This window comes from Cervus canadensis, chromosome 16 (assembly GCF_019320065.1).
Source record: "Cervus canadensis isolate Bull #8, Minnesota chromosome 16, ASM1932006v1, whole genome shotgun sequence".
NCBI classification, from domain to species: Eukaryota; Metazoa; Chordata; class Mammalia; order Artiodactyla; family Cervidae; genus Cervus; species Cervus canadensis.
The window spans coordinates 9,137,605-9,163,194 of record NC_057401.1 but is presented as its reverse complement, the minus strand read 5'-3'; positions in this window follow the sequence as shown (position 1 = coordinate 9,163,194).

Sequence of the window (25,590 nt, the reverse complement as noted above, 5' to 3'; positions counted from 1 at the left end):
AGTGAAAAATCATGAAATGATTGCATATAATTATATAATGATCACCCTTGTACACTACCCAACTTTATAAACAGTTTGCCATATTCCAATAATTTTTAAAGTTGAAGTACAGTTAATTTACAATGTTGTGTTAGTATCAAGTGCACCCCAAAGTGATTCAGTTATACACACATATTCTTTTTCAGATTCTTTTCCATTGTAGGGGTTTCCCTTGTGGCTCAGCTAGTAAAGAATCTGCAATATGGGAAATCTGGGTTCGATCCCTGGGTTAGGAAGATCCCCTGGAGAAGGGAAAGGCTACACCCACTCCAGTATTCTGGCCTGGAGAATTCCATGGACTGTATAGTCCATGGGGTTGCCAAGAGTTGGACACAACTGAGCAACATTCACTTTCCACTACAGGTCATTGTAAGACACTGAATGTTATTCCCTGCGCTCTACAGTAATGTTCTCACCTCACTGTACTTCTTTTCTTGAGGAAACAGTTATATGTAAGGAAAGGATGATCTTGTAACAGTAGTCACAGGAAAAGTTTGTTTGCCTTTACCTCTTTTCTTCCCATGGTTATGATTCACATGTGGCGTGATGTATGTTAACACAAATAGCTGGAGAGGCTGTTTCTGGAAGATTTACAGGAGAGGTAGAGGGTGAATGTTTTTCCCAAATAGCCTCAAAAGGTGAGCAAGATGCCAGTAGCAAAACAAATGGTCTTGGTTTAGGACCACTGTCTATGATGGAATATTGAGTATAAACCCAAGGGTGTCCCTGGATCCAGTGCTCACGGGTACCAAAACTGCTAACTACAGGTCATGGTGAGCAGAATTCACTAACCCAACTCACATGATATTTATGACATGTATCTCTATCTCCATCTTCTGATTTTGGCCTGCATGATCAACCAGGTTTTATATTCCTTATATTCCATACAAGCAATCAACCAAGGTTAACCACAAAGATTAGAGGAGTGTTTGCAGAGTTTAGGAATCTGCACTGTCCTTGCTGGGGTTTCAGACAGTGTTGGGAAAGGGTGCTAACTAAATTATAGAGACTTCAGATTCCAAGCTCAGGCCAGGGACAACATACTTGGGGAACAAGTGAGGTTTCTGGGGGATCTCAGCCTTAGTCACAGCAAAGTCCAGCAGGTTGTAGTATATGCAGACACTTACTGCTTAAATATTGGGCTCTTATTTATTTTAGATATTCTTGTCTCATAGTTTAGCTGCATTTCTTTTGCCCTCGGTTAAAAAATCTCACTTGTATCCAAAATACCCTTAAGGATGTTTGAATCTGCTTTACCGATCCAGGATATGGTGCCTGGTGAGAACTAAAAATAAACCGGAAAGGCGCAAATGAGGTTTCAATGGCAGAATCGAAGGAGTTCCAGGGAATTCTAAACTTGGCCAAAAGGCTTTCCTGGTTTTCTATTTCAAGTTCGTTCACATGAGGATTTTCAAAATCTGAAGATTGTTCCTTCCTTTTCCTTGTGTTGAAAATAGAAGAATCCTGGCTTAACTTTGGAGTAGATTGCAATTTATGTTTTGGTCCTTCTGTAACGTGGTGATGGTTGTATGATGAGGCAGTAAAGCACTCGGCCATCAGAGTTAGATAGCCTGGGTTCACGTCCCAGCTCTGTCACTGACTACCTATGAGTCCTGGGTCAGGTGACTTATCCTCTCTCAGTCGCCTTGTTTGTAAAATCAGAGTTGACGGGAGCATTAAATAAAATAAAGTGTGCATCTAACATAGGTTCTAGCGCACAGTAAGCATTCAGGAAACTGTACCTTTCACCTTGTTGTTGTTATCTCTTATAATAAACACAGCCATCTCTTGACTTTCTGTAGTGGTCCTGGAAATGAAGCATTAGTATTCTAGATTTGTGGAGGGGAGAGGGCAGTAAATATATACATACCTTCTGTGTCAGAGATTGCTAACTATTCACTAATCTGTTTCCTTATATTCCTGGGCATACAACTAAGACCACATTTCCCAGCCTCCCTTGCAGTCAAGTAATGCCAAATTCTAGCCAACTGAATTGGAACAGAAGCCATATGTCCCATTTCCAGGCCTGGTCCATAGCAATTTTCCATAAAATACTACTCCATGCTTTTTCCCTTAGGATGGAAATGATTATGATGAATATGGCAGAGCCCCTGTCAGCCTGAACCTTTGAATGACAGTTGGGTGACAGAGAGAAGCCAGCTTCTGAGAAGGAACATCCAACTTGGACTAAGGTAAGTAAACTTCTGTTGTATTTGAGTCATTCTATATTTTGTTATTTGTTACAGCAGCTAATTCTAAATGCCTAGTGCCATCTTGATCAGCTCTGTCCTTAACTAATACTCCTTCCTTGCTTCCCATTTCCTATTTAAAAATCCCTCAAGTAAAAAGGAGTTAAACATAAAGGTTTTTGAGGGACCAACTAAGCCAAAATCAACATTTGGGAGTGCCTGTTGATTTTATGGAGCACTTCTGTTTTTATTTTCTAAGACCCAGGAATCTTGGGAATTAAGCCTCATTAAGACAGAATTTTGAAGGTGGTTGTGGGAGGGCTCAGATTATCCAGATTTTACTAATCTTGACGTCGAAGCCTTAACTGTAGCAAATACAATTCACCTAGCCATGCATATCCATTTGAGCATAACTCAAAAGGGTTCATGAAAATGAAGAAAGGCATAGTTGAGAATGATTGAAATCATTAATAGAATTCAGATACAATTTGGTATACACAGTTATTTGCAAGAACTTTAAAGAACACACAGTGGATTTTCACTTCAATCCCTAATTCCTGTTCACTACTGAACAGTTCCCTGGTGGCTCAGCTAGTAAAGAATCTGCCGACGATGTGGGAGACCTGGGTTTGATACCTGGATTGGGTTGGAAAGATCCCATGAAAGGAATGGCTACCCACTCCAGTATTCTGGCCTGAAGAATTCCATGGACTGTATAGTCCATGGAGTCACAAAGAGTCGGACACAACTGAGAGGATTTCACTTTCACAGAACAGTCAGTCACCCTTGGCAAAAGAGGTTGAGGAAAGAGTCTAATCTGCATCCTCTTCTTCTTTAAAAAACATTTATTTATAAATTTGGCTGCACCAGGGCTTAGTTTCAGCACACGAGATCTGTAGCTGCAGCATGAGAACTCTCAGTTGCGGCATGTGAGATCTAGTTCCCGGCCAGGAACCGAACCCTGGCCCCCTGCGTTGGGAATGCAGGGTCTTAGCCACTGGCCCACGAGGGAAGTCCCTGTATCCTCCTCTGTGGGTTTCAGCTGCTGTTGTCCCCAGGTCATTTGCCAGAACCAGCCTCCCTCCCTTCCTTCCTCATGTCCTCACCTTATGTACTGAATTTTACTAATGAATGTTACCTATTAATAAAAAATGGCTGACTGTTAGTGACTCACTTACCAGGACCCTCTTTCTGCCCTCTCTCTGAGTTTGTGGTAAGAATGAAGTTTTAAGACTCAAATTTGGAAGAGAGTATCACTTCTTGCTTGAAGTCTAAAAAAATATTTCCACCCTTGGACAGCACTTTGACAGGTCCTTAACTGTGTGTCACCTCATTAACCATCCCTCCAGCAACGGAGGCGAAAAAAGTTTATTCCCTGACTTGTGTCTCATACTGAAGGGCTTGGCAGGAAGCTATAATCCTGGATTCTAGTCGAAGGGCTTATCATCAAAGGAGTCATTATGTAAATATAAGATGTGACCATAAACCAAAGCTCCTCATTAGGTTCCCTAAATTCAAGGCTTCTTCTTAAAGGATCTGAGAAAAGTTCTGGCAGTCTGAAAACAAGTGTCAGGAGGGATCCTGAGGTGGGTAGAGTTTGGAGCAATGACCCATCAAGTCAAACTAGATGCTATGTACTTCATAAATACTGTGTAAATGAATAGAGAAAGTCCTTGATTGTCAATGGGTCAGCATTGTTAGTTTAAAAAAAAGAAGAACCATAATCATAGATAGAGTCGCCTAGAATACCCCCAAACTGTGGTTATTAAAGATTAAATGTTAGTCAAAAGAAAGGAATTCATATGAAGGAGAATTCCAAAATCCCATAACTTTTTATTCCAAAAAACATTTTCCCATGAAAAGAATTCCAAGATACACTGCAGCATGGAGAAGTCTCTGATTTTTAGATCCTTATTAGGAAAACTCACTCTGAAAGTATAACATACTAACAAGCACTTTGGACAGGTAATAAATAATTAATAAGTCAAGCCTTAAATTAGAACTCCACTTAGGACAGATCCAGTCCTTCTTGTCCTGGAGTTTTGGGCTGCTTACAGCAGTTACATAACAGCAGTTTCCCTGAATTGGATGTGAAGTTTTCCTTAAGAACTCTTCATGGAGCGGGAAAAATGGTTAGTATCTGACATCTTCCTTAGGGAAGAAGGGAAAGGAATGTGTGTTGAATATTTAATATGCAGTAGGTGCTTTACGGGGGCTTCCCTTGTGGCTCAGGTGGTGAAGAATCTGCCTGCAATGCGGGAAACCTGGGTGCTTTAGCAATACATTATTTACTCATTCATTTTCTGAAAAATCAAGATTAGTATTATTGTCCCCATTTTGTATGTATAGCTAAACAACTTGAATAAGTTCGTTCAGCTATTCAGTGGAAGACTTAGTACTCCTGTGCAGGTCCACCAGACTCCAAAACTCATGTGTTTCCACTGTCCAATGCCATGACATTTATCAAAGAGTGTGTGTGTACTGAATTCTTGTCCAAGTACAAGCATACCTCATTTTATTGTGCCTCACTTTATTATGTTTCACAGATGTGGCATCTTTTACAAATCGATGATTTGTAGCCACCCTTGCAGAGCAAGGCTATCTGCATCATTTTTCCAGCAGTATTTGCTCAGTTTGTGTCTCTGTACCACATTTTGGTTAATTCTCACAATATTTCAAACTTTCATTACTATCTGTATTTGTTGTGGAGATGTGTGATTGGTGAGCTTTAATGTTACTGTTGACACAATGACTCACTGAAGGCTGAGATGATGATTAGTATTTTTAAGCAATAAACTTTTTAAATTGAAATAAAGTAGATTTTCAATATTGTCTTAGTATTCAGCATAGTGAGTCAGTATTTTTGCAGATTATATTCCACTATAGGTTATTATAAGATAATGGGTATACTTCCCTGTGCTATACAATAGATCCTTGTTATTTATCCATTTAAAATATAGTAGTTTATATCTGACATTTGTTGTTTGTAGATGTTTTGATGATAGTTCTTCTGACAGGTGATACCTCTTTGAGGTTCTGATTTGCATTTCTGTAATAATTAGCAATGTTGAACATCTTTTCATGTGCCTGTTAGCCATCTGTATGTCTTCTTTGGAGAAATGTCTATTCAGGTCTTTTGCTCATTTTTGCATTTTTTTTATACTGAGTCGTATTGATGTCTTAAATATTTTGGGTGCGTGCGTGCTCAGTTTCTCAGTTGTGTCAGACTCTTAGTGACTCCATGGACTGGAACCCCACCAGGCTCCTCTGTCCATGGCATTTCCCAGGCAAGAATAGTGGAGTGGGTTGCCATTTCTTCTTCCAGAGGATCTTTCCGACCCAGGGATCAAACCCAAATCTTCGGTGTCTCCTGCATTGACAGGTGGATTCTTTACCACTGAGCCATCTGGTTTGATCATGTTTTTGCAAATATTTTCTCCCATTCTGTAGGTGTTCTTTTTGTTTTGTTGATGGTTTCCTTTGCTATGCAAAAGCTTTTAAATTTGTAAGTTTAATTAGGTCCCATTTATTTTTGCTTTTATTTCGTTCATGTTAGACTAGTCCAAGAAAATATTGCTACAGTTTATGGCAGAGTGTTCTGCCTATGTTCTCTTCCAGGAGTTTTATGATTTCCATTTTACATTTAGGTCTTTAAACCATTTTGAGTTTATTTTTGTATACAGTGTGAAGGAATGTTCTTTTTTTTTTTTTTTTTGAAGGAATGTTCTAATCTCATTGTTTTATATGTAGCTGTCCAGTTTTCCCACCACCACTATTGAAGAGACTGTCTTTTCTCCAGCAATAAGCTATGCTTTTAAATTTAATTTTTATTTTATATTGGAGTATAGTGGATTTACAACGTTGTGTTAGTTTCAGGTTACAGCTAAGTGATTCAATTATAGATATATATACATACATCTCTTCTTTTTCAGATTCTTTTCCCATGTAGGCATTTACAGAATATTAAGTAGAGTTACCTGTGCTAGCAGGTGCTTGACTTCCCTGCTGGCTCAGAGGTTAAAGCGTCTGCCTGCAATGCAGGAGACCTGGGTTTGATCCCTGGGTCGGAAAGATCCCCTGGAGAAGGAAATGGCAACCCACTCCAGTATTCTTGCCTGGAGAATCCCATGGACGGAGGAGCCTGGTGGGCTACGGTCCACGGGGTCCCAAGGAGTTGGACACGACTGAGTGACTTCACTACTACTACTACTTGTTGATTATCTATTTCATATATAGTAATTAATATATGTTAATCTCAAACTTGTAATTTATCACTTCTCCCCATCCCCCCCTCCATTTTCCCTTTGGTAACCATAAATTTGTTTTGGAAGCTTATGAGTCTGTTTCTGCTTTATAAATAAGTTCATTTGTATAACATTTTTTTAGATTCTACACATAAGTGATATCATATGATATTTGTCTTTCTCTGTCATACTTAGTGTGATAGTCTCTAGGTCCATCTATGTTATTGCAAATGGCATTATTTCATTCTTTTCTATGATTGAATAATATTCCATTGTATATATGTACCACATCTTCTTTCCTCGGTTGATGGACATTTGGGTTGCTTCCCTGTCTTGGCTTTTGCAAATAATGCTGAAGTGAACACTGGGGTGGTTTTCTCCAGATCTATGCCCAGGATTGAAATTGCTGGATATGGTAGCTCTATTTTTAGTTTTTTAAGGAACCTCCATACTCTTCTCCATAGCAGTTGTACCAACTTACATTCCCTTGAACAGTGTAGAAAGGCTCCCTTTTCCCTCTTCAACTTTTATTACTTATGAGTTTTCTGATGATAGTTATTCTGACTGGTGTGAGGTGATATCTCACTATAGTTTTGATTTTCACTTCTCTAGTAATTAGTGATGCTCAGCATCTTTTTATGTGCTTTTTGGCTACCTATATGTCTTCTTTGGGGAAATGTCTATAATTAGATCTTCTGCCTATTTTTTGATTGAGTTGTATGTTTTTTGTTGATATTGAGCTGCGTGAACTGTTTGAGATTAATCCCTTGTTGGTCACTTTGTTAGCAAATGTTTTCTCCTGTTCTGTGGGTTGTCTTTTCATTTTGTTTATTGCTTCCTTTGCTATGCAAAAGCTTTTAAGTTTAATTAGGTACCATTAAAAATTTTGTTTTCATTACTCTAGGAGGTAGATCCAGAAAGACATTGCTACAATTTATGTCAAAGAGTGTTCTGCCTATGTTTTCTTCTAAGACTTTTATAGTATCCAGCCTTATATTTAGGTAGCAATTAACTTTTTAAGTTAAGGTACATACAGTGTTTTTTTTATACATAGTGCTATTGCATACTTAAAGGATTACAATGTTGTGTAAACAACTTTTATAGGTACTGGGAGCCAAAAAATTTGTGTGCTAACTTTATTGTGATATTTACTTTATCATGGTGGTCTGGAACTGAATTCAAAATGTATGCCCCCAAGGTATGCCCTTACATGGTGTGATTTAAGAAGACAAATAATGCAAGAATGACTATTCTAATGTCAGCATGAAATTCTAGTTCTACAACTGAGTCCTAGAAATTTCTCTGTTAATATTTCAGTTAGGGTCTTATTTCTTCTGATGTTCAGCTCCCTTCTGATCCCCATTAAAAGATTCCTTTGAAATCACATCAGTTCAGAGTGATGTGGCAATACAGAGGATGGGCAGGCCTGGATTTTCCAATTCATCTCAGCCATCAAAGCTTACTCTGTTCTCTTCTCTCTGGCCTCTAGTAAAGTGACTGTCAAACTTTGGTTTACATGACAAACATCTGATGAAACTGTTTAAAAATGAATACCTTGGCTTCCACCCTAGAGACTCAGGAAGTCCAGGGTGATGACAAGAATCTGCACTTTCCACAAACATCCCAGGTGATCAGGGAAATTTGGTTTTGCAAGAGCCCTAATATTCGTTATTACTCTCATTTCCCTTTTTTTTTTTTAAATCTCTCTTGGGGTTGAGATTTCTTTTTTTTTTCTTTTTTCTTTTTCTTTTATTTTATTTTTTGAGATTTCTTTTTTAAGCCATACTCTTCGATTCTTTACACCTCTTAAAACTGCTCTGGTCGTGTATGGTCTGAGCTTACGAGGGCTCAAGACTGAAGCCAAAAAAATGGAGGTAAGATCTTATAGATCTTATGGGGTGGAGCCTGTGGCTATAAGCAGCCTTTGTCAGGAGGGGTGGAAGAGGCTGCTAAATAAAATATTAGTAGTATAATAATTTTCTGTTAAAAACAAAATGGGCAAAGAGTCAGAGACAAACTCAAAGGAGTGACACCAAACCCGCAGGAATCATGCTAGAAAGGTGAGAGAGATTCCAGAACAAGCTGAGGCTCGCAGAAAATGCTAAGGGAAAAAACAAGAGCATTTAAGAAGCTGCACAGGGATCAAAAACAATGAAGAAATAAGGGCCAGGAGCAGATGATGTAATGTCGACAGATGACGGGGCCAGCGGCCCTGCTCATTTCCTGTTTTTCTTCTCCACTGCTTCAGAGAGAAGGATCTTCCAAACTGAAAATTTGCAGAATAAACATGGCTTAGGGAAAACATCATCCAAAGATAGGAGAAGGGGTGGGAAGGAAGATCTAATGGCACAAAGTGAGGACAACTTTTAAGACCAGATGACTTATGTCACACAGCACCAAAAACTGGCAATATAAATCTGTTGTCATTGGTTATCTTTAAAGTCTATGGAGAAAGAGATGTCAAATGACTGGAGGCAAGCACATCTCCTGGTTTTTCCTAAAGTTTTTTTTTTTTTTTTCCAGAAACCACAGATGTTCATCCTTTGCAAAATCCTAGAAGAGATGATAAATTAGATAATCTGGCAGCACTTAGAAAAGGAGTGGTGATCCTTTGGGCCAGCACAGGGCCTGCAGAAACACTGCAAGTTGCAGTCAGTTGCGTTAATAAAAATAGAGACTCAAGAAAAGTCTTAAGAATACTCAAGAAGTATTAAGAGAAGTAATGATCCCACTGATTAAGGGCATGGGGAGAAATCCCAATGTCCCAATGATGACACAAACCTGAAGTAATTATGTCAAGACAGTTACATCATAGAATGTGCTGAAGCTTGCAAAAATATAATACACTATGTCTAGGTTATTTGTTATACAAGTTGCTGGAATCAGCAATAGGAAAATGATAAAAAAAAAAAAGAGAAAGGAGAGAATAATCTGAGTATATTTCTTTGGAGGTACCACTGGCAAGGAAATACACCCAGGCTGGTTCCGTGTCTGCAAATCATATCTCAGGATTGTTCTTCAAAAGAACTGGGGGCAGTTAACCTGTGACAGAGAGGAGCCGATAAGCATGGTAATGCTCCCAATGTTTTCCAGGCTCTCATGCAGGAGGGAGATCAGCCTCCTTCTCACAAGGGCAGGTGTGGGAGCCGAAGAGAAAAGCTGCCAGATTCAGGCTCTAAACCGGACACCTCTGACCTGTGCTTGCATCCCAGCTGCCCAGTGAGGGGGTGGGAACCTGGCTGGACTCCAGGAGCAGAGGGCAGAGCCTCAGGCTGCTGGCGAGGGGCTTTCTTTCTTGCATCTCCCACACTCTAGTGCTCTGTGCTTTGGAAGCCTGAGGTCCTGGGGTGTCCCCCATTGCTCCAGGCATGTCCCCCGCAGTGTGTGACAGCAGGAGTGCTTCTGTGAGCAGAGTCTGTGGGGGACTTAGCGGGGGAGTTGGGTCCCTCTGGTGCTGGGGGGCCATCGTTGGCTCTCCTCAGGCTCCACTCAGAGGAAGGGCCTGCTGGGAATAGTGTGCCAACAGTTTCCTGGCAACAGCGTCTCCCCTGCTCTGCCAGTGTCTGATGAGAAAGAGCGGGGAGGGGGCAGAATAGGAGAGAGAAGCAGAGTCCAGGGTAGCAGGAGGGATGGAGAGAGGAAGTGGGGAGGCAGGAGGGGAAAAGACCTCTGCACTTCAGTCTGACACTTGGCACTTGCTGGCATCTGAGGGCCACCAGTTTCTGAACCAATGAGAATCTAAGTGGGAAGCAAACCATAGCCCTGCGACGGGAAACAAAAGGGTTTGTTAAACCAGCCGGATCTCTCCCTGATTCTCCCAGTCAGGGATGTTGCCAGTAAGAGGACAGGGACTTCTGAGGAAGGAGATGCTGCCCACCAGGCCCTCTGTGAAGACTGAGAATTGGGCCCCTGGAATATTACCGTAACACAGAGATTCTGAATGGGGGTGGGGGAGGGGCGGAGCAAGATTGCCTCCTGGGGGACATTTTGCAAGGTTTGGGGACATCTTTTTTAAAAGGTTGTTTTGATGTGGACCGTTTTTAAAGTTTTTATTGAATTTGTGACAATATTGCTTCTGTTTGATGTTTTCGTTTTTTGGCTGCGAGGCATGTTGGGATCTTAGCTCCCCAACTAGGGATCAAACCCACACTCCCTGACTTGAAAGGCCAAGCCTTAATCTCTGGACTGCCAGGGGGGTCCCTGGAGACATCTTTAGCTGTCACCACTTAGGGAGAGGTATGTGACTGGCACCTAATGGGTAGAGACCAGGGATGCTGCTAAAATTTCTATAATCCACAGGACAGCCCTGAGAACAAAGAACTGTCCAGCCCAAAATGTCATTTGTGCTAAGTTTGATCCCTGAGTTGGGAAGATCCCCTGGAGAAGGGAATGACTAACCATTCCAGTATCCTGGCCTGGAGAATTCCATGGACAGAGGAGCCTGGCAGGCTACAGTCCATGGGGTCGCAAAGAGTCGGACAAGACTGAGCAACTTTCTCTTTCACTTTCTCAACCTTGAAAAGTCATGTCCAATCTTTCCAACCCAGGAATCGAACCCAGGTCTCCTGCATTGCAGGCAGATTCTTTAACACCATGCCTTAAAGAGATTTAATGCTAAAGACTCCAGTGCCTACTGCCCAGGGCCACCTACCTATGGTGGAGCCAAAAGGACGGTATAAATCAGTCTTCCCTTGCTACAGGTGAGGGGTTTGAGGTTCAGAGAATGAAGGGGTTTGTCCAGGGACCCAGGTCTTAGATTGAGGTGATTAAGGGCCTTGGAGTAAGACAGAATGAGTATTAAATCCCAGTTCAGTTAGTTAACTTCTATGCAACTTGGGTGAATTACTTCACCTTTTGGAACCTTAATTCTCTCACTTACTAAATAGACCTCCTGTAATAACTCCCTCATAGAATAATTTTAAGGAATATGTGAGATAATGCATGTAAAGTGCTTAACATAGCACATGGCCTGACACCTTTACCGCTGCAAACTGGTATTTGAGCAACTTGTCATCAGGATGCATTTACGGTGGGAGCTGTTTTCCTGGGCTCCCCTTCCTAATCCTTCCTGTGCACAAAAATTGGCAGGTTTCCTAATAATATTGACTAAATATTAACATTTATGTAACTAAACGAATATTTGTATAACTAACTACATAAGTAGTGAATGATTTCTGGCATGTGTTGGCTGCCACACTCTTAAGTTATTGAAGTCAAGACTCTGGCCCATACAAGGCATCCAATGAGGCTGTTCACTGAAAGTGGCAGAGTTCCGTGTTTCTGAAGGTGGCTAAACGGTTTGTGAGCTGACTGGGACAGAGTGGTGGAAGGAGGGGCCTCTGTGGGAGGGGACTGGACCGTGAGTTGCTCCCACAAGTGGACTTGTTGGCAGAGAAGGCACTCGGAGCACCGACAGCTTTGATGGCTTTCCTGGGGGTGGGGGCAGAGTCTGCCCCTCTGCTGGGTCATGATGATCTCATTTTTCTAGCCTTTTATAGTGGGCTGGGAAAATAGCCTTTCACCTTCAGTGAGTCACAGGGAAACCAGGAAAGGAGTTTAGAGAGCAGGATGATTAATCTGTGTCCTTTTGGACTTCCTAGTGAATCCAAGGGATACATTTGTGAGGCTCCAACAACACTTTATTGGTCCCTGGACAGAACTGGTGGCAAAGCAGATACCTTTGAGGAAGGTGAAAAAGAAGCAGGACAAGGAGACTGTCTTCCCCCTGACCAACATGCAAGCCGCTAACCAGTGCCCCCAGTCAGACTGAGCTCAGCTGCAAAATGGTTGGCTGATGCTCGGCTAAACCCCCTTCTTGGTTGAAGCCCCCCTTCCCTGGTAGCCATAGGGGACTGGACTTTCCCAGGAAGGAAGGGAGGCTGGATTCCAGCATGGCTGAAGGCTCCTTATCTGGCCTCACCAGGGGTCTTGGGGCAGAGCCAAGCTGCCTTCAGCGTGAGACTGGGCATGGCAGTGACTCGGTGGGGGGGCGGGGGGGTGGCACGCTGGAAGGGGAGAAGGAGCTGGTGTCGTCAGCTGTTGTTAAGAAAGAGCAGAGGAGCCTGGGAGGACACTCTAGGCCTGTGAGGACCAGAGGGTAGGTTGCCTAGCAACAGTGCCTCCCAGGCATCTGGGGCCTCTTGTCAGCTCCTACCTCCTTATTTTCTCCTTCAAAGCTGCCTTTCATATGCCTTTTAGCCAAATTTCCTCTGGTTAGAAATGCTCCCGAGGGTGTGGGACATGGGTCAGGGGCAGCCGGTGCACACTCTGCTCTGGACCAAGGAACGTTTTAGAGTTTTTGGTCTGGATTGTTCTTCCTGAGAGGAGGATAGTGATGGTTCAGAACTCAGATGCTGGAGCCAGGTCTGAGCTCTGATTCCAGAACCAATGCTTACAGATAGGTCCTCTTCGGGAATTTCTTAACCTCTCAGTATTTTTTAGTTTTTCCACCTATAAAACAGGGAGAATAACAGTACCTACCTCAATTGAGCCAATGTGAGGATGTAGAGTGAATAGATAGGTAAGTAGAAAGATAAATGGACGGAAAAGAGGAAAAATAGATGGATAGAAAATAGATAGAAAACAGAAAGGAAAGAAGGGAAAATAGGGTACAAATGAACTTATCTACAAAACAGAAATAGAGTTACGGATCTATAAAACAAATTTATGGTTACCAAAGGGTAGAGGGAGATAAATTGTGAGATTGAGATCTATATATAAAATAGATAATTAATAAGAACCCACTGTGAAGGGAACTCTATACTCTGTTGTGGTGTATATGGGAAAAAATCTAAAAAAGGGTGAAAACATATATATATATAACTGATTCACTTTGCGGTACACTTGAACCTAGCACAACATTGTAAATAAGCTCTACTCCAATAAAAATTAAAAAATAACAAAAAGCCAAGATTGGAATAAAAAGAAAGAAAACTGGATGGATAGAAAATAAATAGCTAGGAAAGAAGGAAAAATAAATAGGAAATAAATATGTTTTTAAAAAGAAGAGGGAATTTTCTGGTAGTCTAGTGGTTAGGACTTGGCACTTTCACTGCCAGGGCCTGGGGTCCGTCCCTGGTCAGGGAACTAACATTTCACAAGTTGCATGACATGGCCAAAATAACACAGAAGAAAAGATAGAAGACAGAAGAAAAGATCGATATGAAGAAGTGAAGATAGACAGGAAGGAAAGAAGGTAAAATAGATGGATAGAAGATAGATGGATAGGTGGGTGGATGAATGGATAGATGGATGGATAGATAGAAAGGAAAGACGAAGAATAGAAAATACATAGGTTAAAAAAAAGAAGGGAATATAGATGACAGAAGGGGAAAATAAATACAAAAAAGGGAAAATAGATGGATCCATTGATTGATCTTTAGACAGACAGATAAACTTAGAATAGTTTCTGGTACATAGTCTGTGGACATGTCAGTTATTAACAGACCTAGGGGATAGCCAGACACAAAAGCTCAGGAGCCCCAGAGTTCTAGTTTCATAATAGTGTTAGATCTGGTTCTAACAATGGCTTTGTGTGGAGTCTTGAGCAAATAGTAGCTTTCCTTTTCTGCTTTCAGACTCTCCACCTGTGAGATCAGAAGACTGGATTGAAAGGGCCTGAATATATCTTATGACATTGGGATGTGGATTGGGCCATGAGCCAATCTGTCGTCATATTTTGGAGGGGATTAGAAAACGTGATGGCTGGAGGAGCCTCCAGTAGAGCCCCAGAGGGAAGGTTTGGGGAGCTGTAGAGGATCAGTCACTCCTCACAGCCTCTGATAGGGGAGTGACTAGGCCAGAATTGGGGAGGCATCAGGCAGCCCTGATCACAGCTGTATTTCCTGGTATTTACCTCTGGTAGCCGCTCTAGGGATTATAATATGTATACCTAACTTTCACATTCTGTTTGGATTTAATCTTTGACCACTTCTGGTAGAATGTAGAGACCTTACAACTGTGTATGTCCCCTAACCCTTCCCCCTTTGCGTTATATACGTGTTATATATATTATACTTACACATATAAGAACCACCCAACCATGTTATAATTTTGGTCTTCCATGGTCATACATATTTTAAAATACAAGAGGAGAAAAGTAATTTATTATATTTAATCAGATGTTTACCATTTCTGTTGCTTTTCCTTTATTTCCAAAGTTCTAATTTTTTCTCTCAGATCCCTGAAGAATTTCTTTAATGTGTATTTTAGTGCAGGTCTGTTGGCAACGAAGCCTCTTAGTTTTCTTTCATTTGAGACTGTCTCTATTTCACCATCATACTTCCAGGATGTTTCCATGAGATGTAGAATTCCCAGTTGACCGCTTTTTTCTTTCTGGCCTCCATGGTTGCTATGAGAAACCCACAGTCAACCACATTTTTATTCTACTTTTAGTCTGCCATTTTTCTCTGGCTGCTTTTAAGATTGCTCTGTTTCCTTTGGTTTTCACAGTTTGATGATGATGATTTCATTTGAATTTATCCTGTCTAATGTTCTCTGAGTGTCTTTGAGTCTGTACATTTTTGTCTTTCACTGAAATTGGGATTTGTTGGTAATTACTTCTTAAAAATTTTGTTTTCTGGGCTAGTATCTGTCTCCTCTCCTCATTGGCTCCAACCACACATACATTAGACCTTTTTATATTGCCCCACAGGTCTTTGTTCAGTTTCTTTTTTTCCTTTGACTTTCTAATTTATTTATCATCCTCCACTGTTCTGGGTGCACATTGGTAACTGACACTGGTTTAGAGATTGACAATTACGTAAACTTTGATATGCATGAATTTACACAAAACTATACTTGCCAAAGCATGAAAAAAGGGTGGCCACCATTTAAAAAGATGATATATGCACATAGCATTTTAAAGAATATGACATTATAAACAACTTCTCATATAAAAGATAGATTAATCATTGTTTTGTTGCATTTGCTTTCTTTAGTCTATCCTCTCTTATATTTGCTAAAACACTTTAAACATTCATAAAACCTATATTCTTCTTGACTGTAATTATTAATAAAATTAACAATACATTTTTGAGTCATCTAATATCCAATCCATATTCAAATACCTGATATTGGGAAAATGTCATTTTACAACTTTTTTTGGTAGAAATCATATCCAAAACAATGTCACTATTGCATGTGATTATTATTTTTTAAATCCTTTTTAATCTCCAAGGCTCTGTTCATTTTTTCAACAGATTTTTCTGTGTTTTTTCAATTAGATAGTTTCTATTTATCTATCCTCAAGTTAATGGACATTCTCTTTCTGTCATCTCTAATTTTTTTTTGAAGATGGATTTCAATTATTTGAATCTCTCTAGTGAATTTTTTTTCTTTTGGATAATGTATTTTCATTTTAAATTCCATTTTATTCTCTTGTTATGATTTGTGTTTCTCTGTTGAGAACTTCCCATTCATTTCAGGAATGTTCAGTTTTTCCTCATTTAATGCTTTAAAGTCTTCATCTGACGATTCCAACATCTGGGTCGTGTTAGGGTTGGCATCTGTTGATTGTCTCTTTCCCTTTGAGAATGGTCAGATTTTCGTGGTTCTTGGTGTGTTGGATAATTTTGGATGATATTTAGGAGAGTTTGCATATTTAGTCATGAGATTCTGGGCCCTGTTAAAGTCCTCCAGGGAAATGTGGAGCTTTATGTTTTAGCCGGCAATCACACCAATTAGGTTTACACTGCAAGTTCTGTCTTACTTCCTGAGGGTGCTGGTTCCAGGGCTCACATTGTTTTCAAAGCCTTTGCTTTGCTGTTGGAGACTGCCTTTTGTCTATATCCCGCAGAGGTAGTTGAGGACTGAGCAGTGACTTTTGTGGCTTACTTCCCAAAGCCTTTGCTGTGCTTCTTGGGGTGCGTTCTACACATGCATGCTCGGTACGTACAGGATTTGTGTCAGCTCACACATAGGAATGTATTACCCCTACCTAGCTTCCATTTATGCTAACATCTGATATAACCATGGTTCATTAGTTAAAAAATCAACATTGATATGATACTGTTAACTAAACTACAGACTTTATATTAATTTCCTCAGCTTTTCCATTAATGTCTTTTTTTCTGTTCCAAGATCCAATCCAAGATTGTTAAGTCATGTCTGACTCTGTGGTCCCATGGATTGTAGTCTGCCAGGTTCATCTGTCCATGAGATTTCCCAGCTAAGAATACTGGAGTGGGTTGCCATTTCCTTCTCCAGGGGATCTTCCAGGCCCAGGGATCTAACCCACATCTCCTGCACAGGTAGGCAGGTTCTTTACCACTGAACCACCAGGGAAGACTCCAGTCCAAGGTACCACATTACATTTAGTCATCATGTTTTCTTAATCTCCCCCAAACCTTGACAGTTCCTCAGTCTTTCTTTGATTTTCATGACCTTAACACTCTTGAGAAGTAGTAGTTAGATGTTTCATAGAATATCCTTCAGTTTGGGTTTATCTGGTATATTCTCATTCATAGGCTAAGGTTACAAATTTTTGGAAAAATATCACAGAAGTATCTTTTCCTCCCATGTTATCTGTGGGCACATGATGTCAGAGTGTTAACATCACTGGTGATGTTAACCTTGATCCCTTCATTAAGGTCATGTTTGCCAGGTTTCTCCACTGTAATGTTACTATATTTCCCCTTCCATAAATATTCATGAGTCTCTACATCCAGCCCACATCCAAGAGAAAGGGAATTAAGCATCATTTCCTGGAGGGGATGTTAATTATTGAATTTGGGGAGCAATACTTTGAGGCTGTGTTTCCCCTTAAGTTTCTCCCACTAATTTTAGCATTTATCAGTGGATCCTGCTTATAGCAATTATTACTGTAGTGATCTAATGATGATCTGTTTTGCTCATTCCTTCTACATTTATTTATTGTAATTCTTTGCTAAGGAAGACCTATCCTGTTCAGAATGGACTCACAGATATTTATTTTGTTCTATTTTTATTTCAAATGTCAGGCTTTACTTGATATAAAAATAAATATAACTAAATTTGTATATGCAATATTTTGTGCTTACATTATAATCTTATATTATCCTTATATATTTAGTAACTCAAATTGTTCTAGTTTTGGCTATTAAAAGCTTTTTCATGTTGGCTCCTATATGCCTCCTCCTACCCTCCTCACCCCATACCCAGGAGAATTAGCTATTTTCCCAAGTAGCCTTGGGTTCTTTTATTGAAGAAGGCATTTAGAAACTAAGATCTGGGCACTGGGATGATGTGGCCACTAGTATGTCACTGTTTCCGGGCTCTCTCTGGGTACAGAGTTAGGAAGTGCATACATGTCTACCACGTGTGTTCATGGCATTTGTTTCAGATCTGTCCTGGAAGAAATCTCCTGTGAGGTGTCACTGTCTACCCTGTTTTGTGGTTGTCTGTGTACACAGTGGATATTCCCTACCACCCCATCAGCTCTCAGAGAGCAGAGTTCATGCCCAAGGCAGCTTTATAGCCGCTCTGGTGCTTGGCCCGTGAGAAGAACCTGGTGCATGGTCACTGGTTGCACAGATAAGTTGTGAGGATCACAGGCTTTGTGATTTATCTGTTTTGTTTCTTTTTAATGGTAAGAGCCACAAGTGTTGAGTTGAAGCATGATATTGAAAGTTACTTGTTGTGAAGTAATTAGCCTCCAACTGATAAAAAAAAAAAAAAAAAAGAAAGTTACTGACATGAACAAGTTCTGTCACTGGTGGGGCGATCCCGCTCGGGTGGAACAACTCGGTCCTTTGTAGTGCTGGAAGCAGGGAAGGTTTCTACACGGGTACTGAAGCAGCTGCTGTTTGGAGAACCCTGATTGGCTGTCTGGCAGGGCACAAGCTGTGCTTCTGTGTGCCATCCCCATATTTAGCTCTCCCACAGATGCCCGGGGCTGGTGCTCCGTCTGCCCCGCCCCGCTCAAGCCTGGTTCTGCTGCCCTGGGTCCCGACTAGTCAGTCACTCAGGTGTCTAAGAGCAAATACTCTGTACTTTCACCAGTTCACTCCTTCTATGTTCCCAAACTCAGGGGCTGCAGCCCTAGTTTCTTAACTCAGGAAGCCTCTCTACCTGTCAGCTTGGTTTCCTATTGGAGGCCTAACAGTTTTGAGCTGCTGGTTTTGTCTAAGGCCTTCTGGGTGAGAATCTAGACTCTTTCTGGTTGTGATGACCCTGATTCCTGTCCTGGGCACCAGCATCCACTTGATAGCTTATGGTGAATGGTGTCTGATTCGTGATCTCCGAAGAAGATTGAGCTTCAGGACCAGGGACCAGCCTTGATCACTCAAGAGCTTTTGTGTAGCAGAGTTTTATTAAAATATGAAAAGGAACGAGAAAGCTTCTGACACAGACATCAGAAGGGGGACGGAGAGTGCCCCCCTGCTAGTCTTTAGCAAGGGAGTTACATATATTTTTATAATTAGTTATTACAATAAATCAAAAGAATGTCTCAAGGTTGTAAAGATCTTACTAGATCCACTCCCATAATTTACATTTTAAGATAATAGGATTAGCCAGAAGGTTTTCAGGAAGGAGAAACTGTCCTCAAGCAGGATACGTTGTTGTTATATAATCCTTAGTACAGAGTTTAAACTGAATTGTTTGTTGTGTAATCATCAGTTCCAGGTTAAAGAAAAAAATGTTTTATGTGATTAAGACTAAGGAATGTAGGAAAAAAAAAAAAAAAGATGTTTGTCCTTTCCTCCTCCTTGAGAATTCCAGATCCCTATTTCCACTTTGAGAGCCCCAGATCCCTTTCTCCTCCTCAGGGACCCCAGACTTCTTATCAACCTGCCTAGGAATTGACTGACACTCTTGCCTTCTCCTGACCCTGGCTTGATGTTAGGTCAGTGAAAGTCGCCCAGTCGTGTCCGACTGTTTGCCACCTCATGGGCTCTACAGTCCATGGAATTCTCCAGGCCAGAATACTGGAGTGAGTAGCTTTTCCCCTCTCCAGGGGATCTTCCCAAACCAGGGATCAAACCCAGGTCTCCTGTATTGCAGGTGGATTCTTTACCAGCTGAGCCATAAGGGAAGCCCTTGATGTTAGATCAGCAGAGTAAATAAAGGCTCAGCCAGTGCTCTGATGCATATGGGTGGGGGGCAGGGGCAGGCAGCTGGGCCCACCCAGGCCTGGGCCCCTCCTGCTCCCTAAAAGGCAAAGTAGCATGTAGTTCCCACCTCCTCCCACCCTTGCCCCACCCCACAGGCCACCCGCCCCATGCAGCCCCCTGGGTTGGAAACCAGAGTGTGCAGCTCAGAGTCAGCACTCTTGGATCTGCCTGGACCTGGCTCAGCAGCTGCGGGTTAGCCAGGCAGGCTGAGTGGCTCCTCAGGATGGAGATGGGGGCGGCTGCGATTCACATGGGTTGCTGTGAACCACCACCGCGACCTGGTCCTTGCTCTGGCTGTTTGCTACAAGGACGTCTGTGAGAAGTCAAATAGGGGAAACGGAGAGTAAGAGCGGGCCTGGGGAGACTGGGGTCAGATACAACTAGGAGATGGGAGGAGGCACAAGCATCCTCCAAGGACCTCCGGGCCAGGGGGGAGCCCAGTCCTGCCTGGAGGCTCAGCGATGACATGGCATCTTTGTTGCTCACATGCATTCTCTGTCTTCCCCAGCCCCTCTCTCCTCCACTCTGGGATCTGAAGTAGAGAGGGAGAGAGCGACACCCTGTTCATACCCTGAATGTCACCAATGGAAACAGGAGGGGCCCCTTCATCGATCACCTGCCTCTCTCAGGGTCATGCTGCAGGGTCCCTGGACCTTGTGGGACAGCTGGCTCTCCTCTCCATCCCCACCCCAGGGGCTCTTTCTCCCTGGAACTCTGCAAAGGACTGGCCGGCATTTGCTTCTTGCACACCCTGGCCTCCTTGTTCCCGGGGGCCCTGTCCATCTGTTCCATCCGAGCTGCTGGGAAGCTGGCAGACAGAGAGAGCCTGCCCCAGGGGTAGGGACAGCGCTGTGTCTTTGAGCACTTAACTCACTTTAATGGCTTCAGCGGGCTTTCTTCTCCCTTCAGATTGGAGGCCATTCCGCAGTATTAATTTCCTTTGCATAATTTTCTCCCTGGGCCTGGCTCACAGGCTGTTGTGCCGAGAACACAGACAGGCAGCATCAGACCTCCACCCAGATTCAGCAGACTCCTCAGTGTTGGCAGGAGGTGATCTCAAGTGAATCAAGGCGCATTAACTTGAAAAGTTTCTATGACACACAGAACCCCAGGGACCACTGGGAAAAGGCCTGGTGGCCCTGGCGGCTGCCGGGGTGACCCTGGATTCAGGGGAAAGAGAAGACAGTGGTACTTCAGGGAGCATCTCCGAGCGAACGAGCCTTCTAGGAGAGAACGATGTATTCTAGCAAATATCAAACTCTAAAAATATGACCATGTCAGGTGGATAGACCGATGCGTATCTTTATTTTTCTTGACTAGCAGTCACTGAACCTAATTATTTTTTTTTTCTTGGGAGGCTAATTATCACAGGCTGCTAACACCCAGTGTCTTCTGAGTTGTGTGATGTCGCTCACCCTTCCCTGAATGGTTCTAGACGCTAAGTCTCTGAAATTCTGTTTTGCTATTGTTTTTTATTTTCTTTTTTCCCTTCTGTTCTCTTCACTGTTCGCCTACATCATCTGTTAGAGATACTAGGGCACCTGCTTCTTTTTTTCTAATTCTTTAAAAGAAAAAGAATTGATTTATTGGATGACAAATTAATTGTATAATATTGACAGCCTAGAATAGTTCTGTTCAAAACTATTTTCAAAAATAAAATTCCTTTAAACCTAAAAGTAACACACCCACAAAAGACAACACATATCCATATACATTAAAGCAAATTGTCAAAACATCTTTATTATATGAGCCAAAAAATAGTTAAGCTGAATAAATAGCTTTAGAGTAGATCCCTGCATTTTTAAGCAAAATTTCGAGATTTTTTTCAAAAATCTTCATCTTATTTTTTTATTGCTATTAATTTTTATTGGAGTTTGCATTAGTTTCTTGCTGTACAGTGAGGTGGATCAGTCATACATATTCATTTATCTGCTCTTTTTTAGATTTCCTTCCATTTAGGTCACCACAGAGCACTGTGCTACCCAGCAGGTTCTCATTAGTCAACTGTTTCATACTTAGGAGTGTACATATGTTAGTCCCGATCTCCCGGCTCACACCCACCCCCTTCCCCCTTAGTAATACGTTTGTTCTCTACATCTGTGACTCTATTTCTGCCTAGTGCACCTGTTCCTTTGTAACTTTTGGTGAAAGAAAGAAAACAATCTCATTCACAATATCATTAAAAAGGATAAAATACTTAGGAATACATGTGACAAAAGAAGTGCAAGATATACGCTGAAAATTACCAAATGCTGCTGAGGGAGATCGGAGATCTAACCTAGCTAAACTTCACATTCCTGGATTGGAAGGCTCAGTAGTGTTAAGATGGCAGTTACTTCCATACTGTTCTATAATTTCTATAAAAATGCCAGCCTTTTATTTTCTCTTATAGAAAGTAACAAGCTATTCCTAAATTTGTATGGAAAAGCAAAATTTTTGTCTGCAGAAAAAATAATGAAGTTGGAGTCTTGGTAGAAGAAAGGCATGAATGAATGATGCGGCCACAAATGTCACTGCTAGAGGTAACATGCTCTTTCTTTCTTGGCTTTTGGAGCATTGTGCATGGCTGGTATTCCTTGTGCATATCTGTTCTGGCTCCCCTGACCTCCCTCCTCCAAAGTGCTAGAAAGCTGGTGATTGCCCCACAAAGTCTGTAATGACTGCAAGTCGCTTTATCCTGCTGTTGATCTCTATGGGCTGGTCAGGAGGGCAGGATTCTTGTATTACCACCCTTGTGTCCCTCAGAAAGTCCAGCAAGGCTGCCTCATGTCCTTGCAGCTTGACTCATTTGCTCTCAACCCTGAAGATGTCAAATCACTGGGGAGGCAGAGCCTGAGAGATGGAGCTTGAGATGGTGCTTCGCATGGAGCCTGAGGGCTAAGAGGGACCCCTGCAGGGGGTAAGTGAGAGAGCCAGCCGGGGCCGGGTGGGGGGCTGTAAAACTCAGCCTTTGACGCTACAGTCTGGATGTTTCAGTCTCTACAAACTGGACCATTTCATTTCTTGCATTCTCTGCTTCTTAATTTTTCCTCCATCACCCATCCCTCCATTTGGTAAAGACAACACGTTTCCAAAACATGACAAAAGTCCTTGGATCTATGGAAATAAGATGCTGCCCTTTTCACAAATGGGAGGATGAAAAGACAAAATGGATTGTATTAAAATAGGTGCATTTTTTAAAAGCTTTGTCCTTTTATTCTTTTGCACCATATAGGCCATCTCTAACCCTGTGTGTTTTACAGATAAGGAGGTTGAGTTCCAGAGAGGGTTAAAAAGACTCGCCCAGAATAACATATAGCTTGAAAGTGGCACAGGCAAGATTCCAGCTCAGCTCTGACTCTGCAGAGGTCAGGCTACTCCAACCAGCAGAGCCAACACCATGTGGGAAGTGCATGCAGGAAGGCAAAGTGGAATAACTTAATTTCTACATCTGGGTAAAAATAATTCCCCAATTTGCAGACACCTAGAAGATCACAGGCTTGAGGGTAAAAATAAAATGTGCTTTCTGACAGCCCAAATCTTGTCAGACTAATCTAATTTCTCCTGGCCTGGGAGCCAGGCTTGGCTGATTAGAAGGAAACAGACTTGCTGTGTGGGGGTTCAGCTGGACCCAGCAGGGCCTCTCCTCTGAGGATCTCCCTCATCATCTCTGGCCCATGTGCCTCTGGAGTTTGTTACCAGGTTGGGGGAGATTCCCTAGCCTCTCCCATCCCCAGAAGGGGAGTCCTGCCCACAGGGAGATGGGATGCTGCTGCTGCTGCTAAGTCGCTTCAGTCGTGTCCGACTCTGTGCGACCCCATAGACGGCAGCCCACCAGGCTCCCCCGTCCCTGGGATTCTCTAGGCAAGAACACTGGAGTGGGTTGCCATTTCCTTCTCCAATGCATGAAAGTAAAAAGTAAAAGTGAAGTCGCTCAGTCGTGTCCAACTCTTAGCAACCCCATGGACTGCAGCCCACCAGACTCCTCCGTCCTTGGGATTTTCCAGGCAAGAGTACTGGAGTGGGTTGCCATTGCCTTCTCTGGGAGATGGGATAGAAGATACCAAAAAGCTGAGTCTGAATGAAAGGCTTCACTTGCACAAAGGGTTTCGCCTTCTTTTTCTTCAGTTCCCAGTACTTTAGGCTTCTCTGGTGGCTCAGACAGTAAAGAATCTGCCTGCAATGCAGGAGACACAGGTTCGATCCCTGGGTCAGGAAGATCCCCTGGAGAAGGGAATGGCTACCCACTCCAGTATTCTTGCCTAGAGAATTCCATGGACGGAGGTGCCTGGCAGTCTACAGTCCATGGGGTCGCCGAGGACTGAGGCCCATGGGGTTGGTCTGACAGGACTGAGCAACTAACACACACACATTTTCCATGTTGCTTCAGCTCTCTGTGCAAAGGTGGGCTCATTCAGCCCTCCAAACAGTCTCAAACTCTCAGAGCTGGCATCTACCTCGGTGATGAGGACAGACTGCGGAGGGGTTTGCAACAAATGGCCTGCAACTGATCTCTGAGTTAGCAACAGCTGACCCTGCAATCGGGTTCTGAGGGCAGGGAGTGTTCTGACTGGTTTCTTGTCTCACCAAGGGCAGGAGCTAAGAGCCCCGCGACACTTACTCTCCACCACTTTTCACCTTATCTGGGTACAAATGTCAAGCTCTCCTCCCGTCTTTCCTTTAGAAAATGTGTGGGCAGATGGGTCGCCTCAAAAGAGCAAGCTGTTGTGATTTCTAAACAGAAGGATTGTTAACAAAGGATTTTCAGAGAGCCTCTTATTTCCTCTGTCATGGCTGATATGCAGCCCATATCTTGGAAGGGCTTCAGAGAGCCACAGACACGGTCTGCTTTCCCAGGCTAAAGGATCCTACGCTCTGAGGTCAGAGACCCCAGGCCCACGTAGTGCACATTCCCCAGTTGCTCATCATGTGCAGACTTCGCAGATGGCGCTTCCTTTATAAATGCTTGTGTACCGCGCTGAGCAGAGGCGAGAACTCATGGGAAAGTGAAAGTTGAAAAATGCAGCCATAGCTCTTTGAAGGGTTATCACTGGTAAAGCTGGCGGCATCTTTTCAAGTTTCCTTCTCATTCCCTTACATTCATTCCTCTGTCTCCGTCACTGAATTTAGACCCTTCTAATGACACTCATCTGCCCTTTTCTCCAATTTCATGGTGTCATCACTTTAGACATCATTGTTATCAGCAATGTCCTTGCTGGCCTTCCTGCCAAGGCTGGTCTCTCTGCTGTTTAGCTGATTTCTAAAACACAGCTTCTATTTCAACATGTCACATTGCCCAGCCTGAGCACTGGCCTGGCCTCCTATGGCTGTCACTGAGTCCAGTCAGTCTTCTATGTGGGTTGCAGCAGCCTCCAAGTTCTGGCCCCAGCCCGGCTGATCTGGGACATTTTTTAGGCTCCCAGCCCATGGCACACTTCAGCCAGGCAGGTCTGCTCCGTCTCAGCCCTGCTGCCTTTGGTCCTGCTGTCCTTTTACCTGGTGTGTCCTCTATTCTTCCCACTTAACCAGCATCAAAAAAGCAAGCCATTGTGCTTTTTAGGCCTAGATGCTACTTTTGATGGGAACTCTGCCGGGTTGTCCAGCCCGCACTAGTGATGGTTGTGTAGTCTTGGTGGGGATGCTGGTCCTGTTGGGAACAATGGCAGATTATTGAGCGCCGACTGTATCAGTCAATGTAGGGCAGTGTTTACGGCTGTGTTTAGCCAGTCTGTCTCGGTATATATTTGGGTTCTGTCACCTACTAGCTGCTGACCTTGGGCAAGTTACTTACATCTTAGAGACTCAGACGCCTGCTTTATATATTGGGGATGGGCACGCCAAATTAGACAGAAGCAAGTTATCATAGTTCAAAATTCTACCATCTGGGCTTCCCTGGTGGCTCAGTGGTAAAGAATCCATAATGCAGGAGATATGGGTTGGATCCCTGGGTTGGGAAAATCCCCTGGAGTAGGAATGGCAGCCCACTCCAGGGTTCTTGTCTGGAGAATCCCATGGACAGAATCCCTGGTGGGCTACAGTCCATGGGGT